Source organism: Sinocyclocheilus anshuiensis, unplaced genomic scaffold, assembly GCF_001515605.1.
Source record: "Sinocyclocheilus anshuiensis isolate Anshui unplaced genomic scaffold, SAMN03320099.WGS_v1.1 scaffold1716, whole genome shotgun sequence".
NCBI classification, from domain to species: Eukaryota; Metazoa; Chordata; class Actinopteri; order Cypriniformes; family Cyprinidae; genus Sinocyclocheilus; species Sinocyclocheilus anshuiensis.
In genome coordinates, this window is record NW_015558645.1 from 97,952 (window position 1) to 107,149 (window position 9,198).

Sequence of the window (9,198 nt, forward strand, 5' to 3'; positions counted from 1 at the left end):
ACATATCATGAAAATCTGACTTTTCCAGGTTTTAAGTGCTATAATCAGGTCCCCGGTGCATCTACCAACCAAGCAAACGTGAAAAAGATGAACCCAGTAACTTTGTTTTGGTAAGCCTTTTTCTGCAAGCGTCTGAAAAAACGAGCGCGTCTGATTTCAATCCTTTGGTGACGTGGCAAAGGGATCTCATTATAATATTACCGCCCCTTAATCTGTAAATTTCCACCCACGCCACCGTCATTTTGATTTCACAAGCGACAACGGTGTACCAGTTCTAATGCCATGGTGAAAGTTTGAGCAAAACATGCTAACTGTTCTGTGTTTGGCTGCACAGACGAGCACAGAACACTGTTTAGAGTCCCAGCCTCAGAGGAGACGAGAGAGCAGTGCATTTATTGATTTATTTACTGTATATTGCTGCTGCCACAGAAATCTAAAATAAACATGCGATTTATTTCCCAGCTGTTTACCTTCACAGACATAACCCACTGTTTTTTGTAACTCATGTGTGCTTTTAACATAAACTTGTGTGTGAATGAGAACTTAGTTTAGTACTCACATGCTGTGACAGCCGCTTTCTGTGCGTGTGCTTCGGATGTGTGTGCTCAGAAAACCGTATATCACAATTTTAAACTCATATGGTTTAAACCGCATGACTTCAGCGCGATAAACATGATAATCAGAACCAAAACAGATGTTAAGAGCAGGTAGGAGCTGTAATGGCACAGCTCTATTCTGGAAAAGGGGGCGGGGAACAGCAGCTGATTTGCATTTAAAGAGACAGGCCCGAAAAACAGCGTGTTTCTGCTTCCACTCAAAATAGGCATTTTCGAAATGATATAAATTATCTGTGGAGTATTTTGAGCTGAAACTTCTCAGACACATTCTGCGGACACCAGAGACTTATATTACCTATTGTAAAAAGGGGCATAATATGTCACCTTTAAGTGAATGTTTTCAGTGCTAGTTGAGGAGAAATCAGAGCTGCTCATCGTGTTTATTACAGCAGTTCCTTTCCAAATCAGCTTGGCATTTTTATCATCCAACCGATCCAAGACGGTCGAAAAGTGTCGTTTGTTTTCAATGCTATGATACTTTTCCTAACCCAGTCTAAATTGGGTTTAAATGTGCTTTTTGCCATTTTCTCATCAAATCACTTCTTTTAACAGAAGATAATATCGTCAGTTTTGGATGGTTTAGTGTCACATGCACTCAGCCACTCACATGCCACATGCACATAAATTGCCTTTATGATGAATCTCAGCCTTCAATGAAGTTCTTACAGTGACATTTTAAGTCAAAGTCCTGCAGTTCATGCTCCTATGAGGATAGTCACAGTTTAAAATTAGCAGGAAACTAGCTTGTCTATATGATGTGCAAGGTAAATATCTGCTTATTTTGCGTTCTTTTAATATTATTATTGTAACGACGAATAAGCATTGATAAACTCTTCAGACACTTTTTAACTGGTACAACCATTTGACAAAAAAATAATAAAATAAAATTAAAAAAAACATCAAAATAATAAAGTAAATGTATTTTAAAATCTATATTAGCAATATATTTTTGCCATTTTTTAAAATATGCAGCTTAAGGAAATATATATATTTTTAAAATATATATTTTGTTTAAACCTTCCGATGCTAAAATGTATTTTCTTGCACATTTTGAAATATATTTCTAAGCTTAAAATACATTGGGTAAATGCAAATGTATTTTTGAACAACATAAATATATTTAGATATTGTGAAAATGCGGAATCAAAAAATGAAGGAATAATAACATTTATTTAGAAATATATTCATTTATATTTTATATAAATATATCTTTAAATATATATTATATATTTTGGCCATTTTTGTATATGTACACTTTTGGGTCAATGATAAAAAAAATATATATTATTTGAATTTTTAACAATATAAATACATTTAGACTGAGATGAGAAATCAAAAATTGAGGAAAAACATTTATTTTTAAATTTACTCAAAAATATATTTTATATACATATATTTTAAAATATACTGTATATACATTTTTGGCCTTTTGTTTATGTACACTTCTGGGTCAATGGAAAAAAATATTTTTTTTTTGAACAATAAATATATTTAGATTGAAAATGTGGAATCAAAAAAATTAGGAAATAAAAATAAAAATGTATTTTTAAATATATTCAAAAACATTTTATATAAATGTATTTTCAAATTTAATAAAAACAATTTTTTTTTTACATTTTTTGTGTATTTTAGTATATTTTAAAATATATATGAAAATATATATTTTTTTCCCATACAGAGGAGACTTATTGTTTTTCCACGTAAAATGTAATACCGTACAGTCACAAACATAAAAGACCACTGATATTGCACAGCGTGCCTTTGCTTTTACCAAATTTCATTTGGGTCATATTGTACAATCTGACAATTGCAGCAATCATAATCGTAAATTCATTATTTTCACCATTGCATTTGGTGCAACACATCTGAGAGTGCACACCAAACATTTTGCTGTTATCCTCCACTCGATCAGTCATTCGCTTTCACTGTTGACCTGTTTTTGTCACGCCACTGTGTTTTACAGAAAACCGAGGCGTGAGAGCAGGAAAAGACATGTGCGGATATGGAGGAGTACGAGTGGGAAGACGTTCTGGAAGCTCTCCTGCGCATGCGACCGCTTGGAGCGAGGGCTGAGGTGGAGGAGGGAACCAGGGAGCAGCTGCTGGGGCAGGAGTACAGAGACACGGTGCTCAGGCTGAAGAACGACGGAGAGACCGAGGAAAACCTACAGAAGTATAAAGAGGCTGTGAAGAAGCTTTTTAATATCTGAGGAACCAAAGTCAGCAGCCTGTGAGCTCCGTTTTAGGGAATATACATGTACGATTTCTTATTAAAAATGTGTTAGGGAAAACAAAAATCTGTAAAGAGACTTTTCTTCCATCAGTGACCCATGCATTGTTTCTATTATTTAGATTTTTTGTTGTTGTTGTTTTCAAATTATATGCAAAATTCTGCCATATTCATGAAAAATAAATTAATGACAGCACTATGTAATGTTAACCAATTTCTGCTTTGTTTTTTTTTCCATGAAATGCAAAAAGCTGAATATTTGAGCTTCTGTCATCTAAAAGTACAATAAAAGTAGGTTTATCGAAATGCTATCAGTTAAATAAGAAATCCTGCTTCTGCCACAGGACAAAAAATAAAAATAAAAAATGGTAATTGCAACTTATCTCACAATTCAGACTTTTTTTCCTACAATTCAATTCTGATTTATTTATTTATTTTTGCAATTGCAAATTTATAACTTGCGGTTCTGAGAAAATGCGGGAAAAGTCTGAAATCGGGAAAACCAGAATTGTGAAATATAAAGTCTGAATTGTGAGGAAGTCGCGATTACTTTTTTTATTATTATTGTGTGGAGGAAAGAAAAAAAACAGAATTGTGAGATGTAAAGTCAGAATTCAAAGAAAAGTAGTCAGAATTATGAGACGTAAACTTGGAATTGCAAGAAAAAGTCTGAGTTCCGAGTTTGTATCTCACAATTCTGATTTATTTCTCAGAATTGTAAGTAAAAATGTTGAATTGGGAGATAAGTTTTCCTTTGTATTTTTTCATTCCATGGCAGAAGCAGGCTTCTGTAGTTAATAGATTAAATTACAGGACAAAACTTCTGTCAAGTGTAGGGGGGGAACCTGTTGCAATGGTTTGCATTTCACAAGACCGACTGAGAGACCGCAAATGAAAATGGAGATATTCTGCCTTAGAATCTCTTTTATTTAATGAAGAAAGAAAATAATGCAGGGTTGGAATGAGACTGGGCTGAGTACATGACAAAATATGAATTATTTAAATGTCAGACACTATGTGTAGTTTATATAATCTGGGTCAGTTCATTTCCTATCTCGAAACAATTACCCAAAGAACATTAAACACCAACTCCCATGCACTCAGACCCGCTCAAAACATGCCCTCGATGGTGCGTCAGGTGCCATTACCAGCACCCCGCTGAAAGGATGCTTTGAGCCAACATCTAGTAAAAATACCCCAGCACTCCATTAGTTCCTGCTCTGAGCTGTCACTTCTGGGAAAGCAGAAACAAAACTCCTCAGCGAGAGCTTCCGGCTGCTTCCATTTGGACGTGGAAAGTGGCGGCGGTCTTGTGCATCTTAAAGCACTTAGCAACCAGCCGCCTTTTTGAAAAACAAGACTGTCAGGTGTTCGCGGAGTCAGTTTTCGCTCGACTGTATCTGAAAATAAGTGTTCTGAGATTTGCCTTTAAAGGTGTAATTAAAATCTAAATCATCTGTTTAATGAAATTCTAAAGGATTTACATGCACAAAACTGTCCAAGAAAGACAGTTCTTCACTAATACTTCCATAAAATACACACTTTCATCATGCATTCAATTTATAAAACAAGATCTTGGTTGAAAATTCACAAAATCTGTTCCGAAACCTAGCGTAGCCTCTGTAGGCAGCATTTAAATGCATCATAGTGCAGTTATGCTGGCTTCTACGATGCCTTGTTTTGGCCAAATGCGAATGCAAATTTCCAGAATGCATTGCAACAAACTCAGTGAAAACAAACAAAATATCACTTACTTTGACATCACTTTTAATTAAATTAATAGCAAAAATATTGTTTGAAATATAGTTAAATCCAACTTAAATGGACTGTTTACGCAATAGTTTATAGCAGGGGTGTCAAAAAGGGCCGGAGCCCTGCAGAGTTTAGATTCAACCCTAATTAAACGCACCTGATCCAACTAATCAAGTCCTTCAGGCTTATTTGAAAACTGCATGGTATGTGTGCTTGAGCAGGGTTGAAACTCTGCAGGGCTGCGGCCGTTTAGAGTATTAGCTTAGCGACATGCTATCACCAAACTCTATTAGTCAAGTCAAGTCAAGTCACCTTTATTTATATAGCGCTTTTAACAATACAGATTGTGTCAAAGCAACTGAACAGCATTAATTAGGAAAATAGTGTGTCAATAATGCAAAATGACAATAGTAAACACAAATTTTTCAGTTAAAGACAGTTCATCATTGAATTCAGTGATGTCAACATCCAGCTCAGTTTAAATAGCATCTTTTAATCTATTAGATTAAATTGTGATATTCTGCCCATGCAGAGCGTTCCAAATCAATCACTTATATGAGGTTCCATCCTCCATGCTGTCTTAGAAAGCAGTTGGCAGAATAAATTAAGGCAGCGTACTAGGTTTTGAAACACTTAAATCAATCTTCAAAATTATAAATGTTTAACTTTTATCTGTCTTTTTACAGAAATGCTCATGGTAACAAATCAATGATCCACTATGTATCTTTAAGTCCTCTGGTGAATTCTCACGAAATACTAGAGTTCGTTTTTTGTAGTCCATGGATGGCACTGAATGGGAAGCTTAGGGTTATTCCCTCGGTTTCACAGACATGGCTTAAACCTAGTCCCAGACTAAAATGTAAGTCTGAGCTGTGTCAACTGAAAGAAACTTGCACTGACTGATCTTAAAATATATCAGTGCCTTTGTTTTGTCTCAAGATGCACACCAGTAATGTGTTTTCTAAGGCATGTTTATGAAAAATTACTTGAATGTCCTAATTGAACTATGGACTAATCCTGGCTTAGTCTAAGCCCTGTCTGTGAAACCAGGCAATTATGTTTTTGTTGTTTCAGGTGGTTTTGAAAGCAAGTCTTTAGCACGTCCACCTTCAGATTGAATTAAACCATATTAAATGTTAGCAGCATCTATGAAACATGATCATCTGATCAACTGGTTCAAACTGGGTTCTCCAAATCCAGAATTTAGCTCCATATCAAACTGACCTGTATGTAATTTTCTAGTAACCCTCCAGGTGCCGGTTACACCATCTGTGCGCAAGTTACAACTTAGCCTAGTTTTACCATAAAAGGTCGCCAAAGCCTTTTTCAGACTGTCAGTCCAAATCCGATTATTTGTGTATCCGATTGGAATCTGATTTAGATGTTTGACTGTCCACACCAGATCTAATTTGTGTGACTCTGGCGCTCTTTCATTTTAATGAATATCTGCATAGGCTTTATTGCAATGTCGTTGCGTTGGTATGCATATGCTAAAACCAACAATACAGTTTGCAATACAGATGTTGTCTTGCAACACGACATGTTGCTCTTGCACTGGATTATACTAGGTCTTATGAGGCAGCGGCAGAAGCGTAGGAAGCTGGAATGCGCAGATTTATTCCGTCCTGCCGTCTCTCCGCCGGTCTCAAAACTCAAAGAGGTCATTTTCTGCTTGATTTGCGCTTCACAACAACACAAACTTGTTTCTGCAAAGACATTTAGCATGTTTTCTACAAACAATGTCTGACGTGTTTACGTTTTACGTGGCGAAAGAAAATGACACAGGCAAGCTATGCAAAATCTGATCCGAGCGGTCAGACTGAAACGGATTTCCAGAAATGCAATTTGAATAGGATTTCAAACCACATATGAATGTAGTTTGAAACAGATTTGTTTTTTTTTTGTCGTTCACACTTGCTAAATATGATCAGATTCCAATCGGATTGGGACTGACAGTCTGAACAAGGCTTATGTTACAAGTTACTAAATATTTTTGCGTAGCACCATTAAAATTAGTTAAAACTTAGCTCTACGTATAAACTAAGGTGGCATTTACACAACACCATTAACAACTAAAAACTTTTTGGCTGTTCATTTAATGCAAAATGCGAACTTTTAAAAACGATACTGTTATCGTCTCTGTGTAAACTATAAAAACACAAATTTGTGAAAACGGTGCCGTTATGCACATGCGTATTACGTGTTCAGTCTATAGGCATATGCAAGTTTCTTTGCAAAGTGGCATCGCAACTACTGGCCTAGCATGCATAATACAGCATTTTTAGTCGTTTTTGTGGATCCGTGTGTCATCTTGACAACGTTGTCGCAGGTACACAAAACTTTTCAAAAACTTTTCCGTTTTGTAGTACATCCTTGTTGTGTAAATGTACCTAAAATATTTACCGAAGCCTCTGACTAGGAGTAACAGTTGGAAAAAATGGCAGATTGACTGAATTGCATCAATAAGCCCATGTTTAACCTGATAGACTTCAATTCTTTACATACTGACATTTACATTTTAAGAGAGAGAACATTACATTAAATTATATATAAAAATGCCTATGTTATTCATGATAACTGTTAGTTACGTGGCAAAAGTAGTTAGGATTAACTAGCATTTCAACACAACTTCTGTTTCACCAAATGTGAAGGCTGCTACTGGATCACTGAAGGTAAATGTCCTATTATACGACTATGCATTACTTTACGGAGAGCTTACGACCTACTAGCTACATTCTGCCTTAAGAACAAATGGTGCAACCGAATAAAGTAGTGTTAGTTACAAACTAGCTAGTAGCTAAGCCTCTAGTGTGGACTTTAGGTTTCAATTTAAGAATTTGCGAATAGCTGGTGCAACTCTACCCAGTGCCAGATTTGAAGAACCCTGCTTTACGAACTTTCTCTTACGATGACGTATTTGATGAGTCTCATTGATCCTCTCTTGCACCTCAGATTTGTCCTGTACCTGCCTTTCCGTCGCCTCCGGCCTCTCCAGCTCAGAGCCACAAACACCGAACAACAGCAGCAGAATGTGATGGTAGCGCAGGTCGCTAAAGCCACCAGTACGGTGTTTGCCACCAAATGCCACACCGACGTCAGGTTTCCATCCCCACTGGTTTGAGGTGCATCACCAGCAGTGATGTTCTGGCTGATGTAACCCTTCGTGTCGTTGGGGTACGGTTGACTGTCCACCATGCTGCTAGTTGGGGCAGTTAGAGAAGAGGTGAGGGTGAAACTTAGGGTCAGGTGTCTGGAACCATCAGTGGTAACTGTAGGATTTGTGGTGGTTGAGCTCTTTAGGGTTCTTGTGTCACTGCTAGTTGTCTCTTTTGGTTGGGATAGAGTAGTAGTTAGGGTTGGGGTTCGTAAAGGCCATGTAGTAATCTCATATGCAGGGGTAGTTTGGGTTGAGGTTTCTAAGGGAACATCTGCAGACGTTAGGGGGTCCATGATTGTCCACTGTGGTGTAGTAGTCGTCTGTTGGGGATTGAGTGTAGAGTCCATTTTAGGCTCTGACGTGTTTAAAGCAGTTGTAGCTCGTATTTTCTCATATGCAGTGGTAATTTGGGTTGATGTTTGTAAGGGAGCATTTGCAGAAGTTATGGGTTTCGTGGTAGTTGAGGTTTCAGATTGTGAAAATGCATAAGTTTGGGAGGTAACGGTCTCGAAAACAGCTGTTTGCACTGTAGTTTGTGGATACTCTTCCAACTTGGACTTAGAAAGCGAAGTAGCTTGCTCTGTAGTTTGGGTTAGGGGTTGTTGTGTACTTGTAAAGATCTTGGTAAAAGATTGCGTAGACTTTTGAGAAGCCATCACCAAAGAGTTTTTAGTTCCTGAAGTTTTTAGTTCCAAAGGCTGTTGGGTTGTTGAGGAATCTGAAGATTGCATAGACTTTTGAGAAGCAGAGTTTGTAGTCTGTAGAGCTGTAGTTTTTAGTCCCAAAGGCTGTAAGGTAGTTGAGGAACTTAGAGCTTCGTTGATTGGGATGGAGGTCAAAGTAGAGTCCAAGTAGTCAATTGTAGAGCTTGGGTGGGCTGTGGTTGTATAAACTGGTGTGGGGGTTGGGATGCTTTGGTTTAAAGTGTCAGTCGTTGTATCGGATTCATCCGTCGGAGAGGTGGTCATATGATGCAGGTTTGTTGATTCCCACTGTGGTGTAGAAGTCATCTTATGGGGATTGAGTGTAGAGTTCATTTTAGGCTCTGATGTAGTTGATATAACGTATTCTGACGTGCTTTGAGCAGTTGTAGCCTGTATTGTAGTACATCGAGGGAGGTTATGTTGTACTTCATGTGCAGTAGGAATGTGGGGGGTTGTGGGTTTTTTTGTGCTAGTGGAGGCAGGACTGATAGAATGGACGGGAGGGTTGGGTGGATAGTTGAACTGACGCTTGTCAGAGGTCAGCGGCTCTGAAATATTGAGCCGTGAGGACGACATGTGAGGCAGCGCACGCACATTGGTGGTGAAGTACTTCCCGAACACCAACAGGTCAGGATCCACACCTGAGAGAAAAATATTTCAATCAGATAATTTATAAACAAGCTTTATACTCATCAAATAGATGTTCATTTCATACCAAAATACTAAAATGCATACATGC

General features: G+C 37.5%; 1 long non-coding RNA gene across 1 annotated transcript in view; it reads left to right on the forward strand.

Moving 5' to 3' along the window:
* LOC107680939 (uncharacterized) overlaps nucleotides 1–2,992 on the forward strand; it is a 10,256-nt gene extending 7,264 nt beyond the window's left edge. The window contains exon 3 of the long non-coding RNA XR_001633207.1: nucleotides 2,581–2,992. This is a non-coding gene — a long non-coding RNA (uncharacterized LOC107680939). The remainder of the gene's footprint in view (nucleotides 1–2,580) is intronic.
* Nucleotides 2,993–9,198: the final 6,206 nt, after the last annotated feature.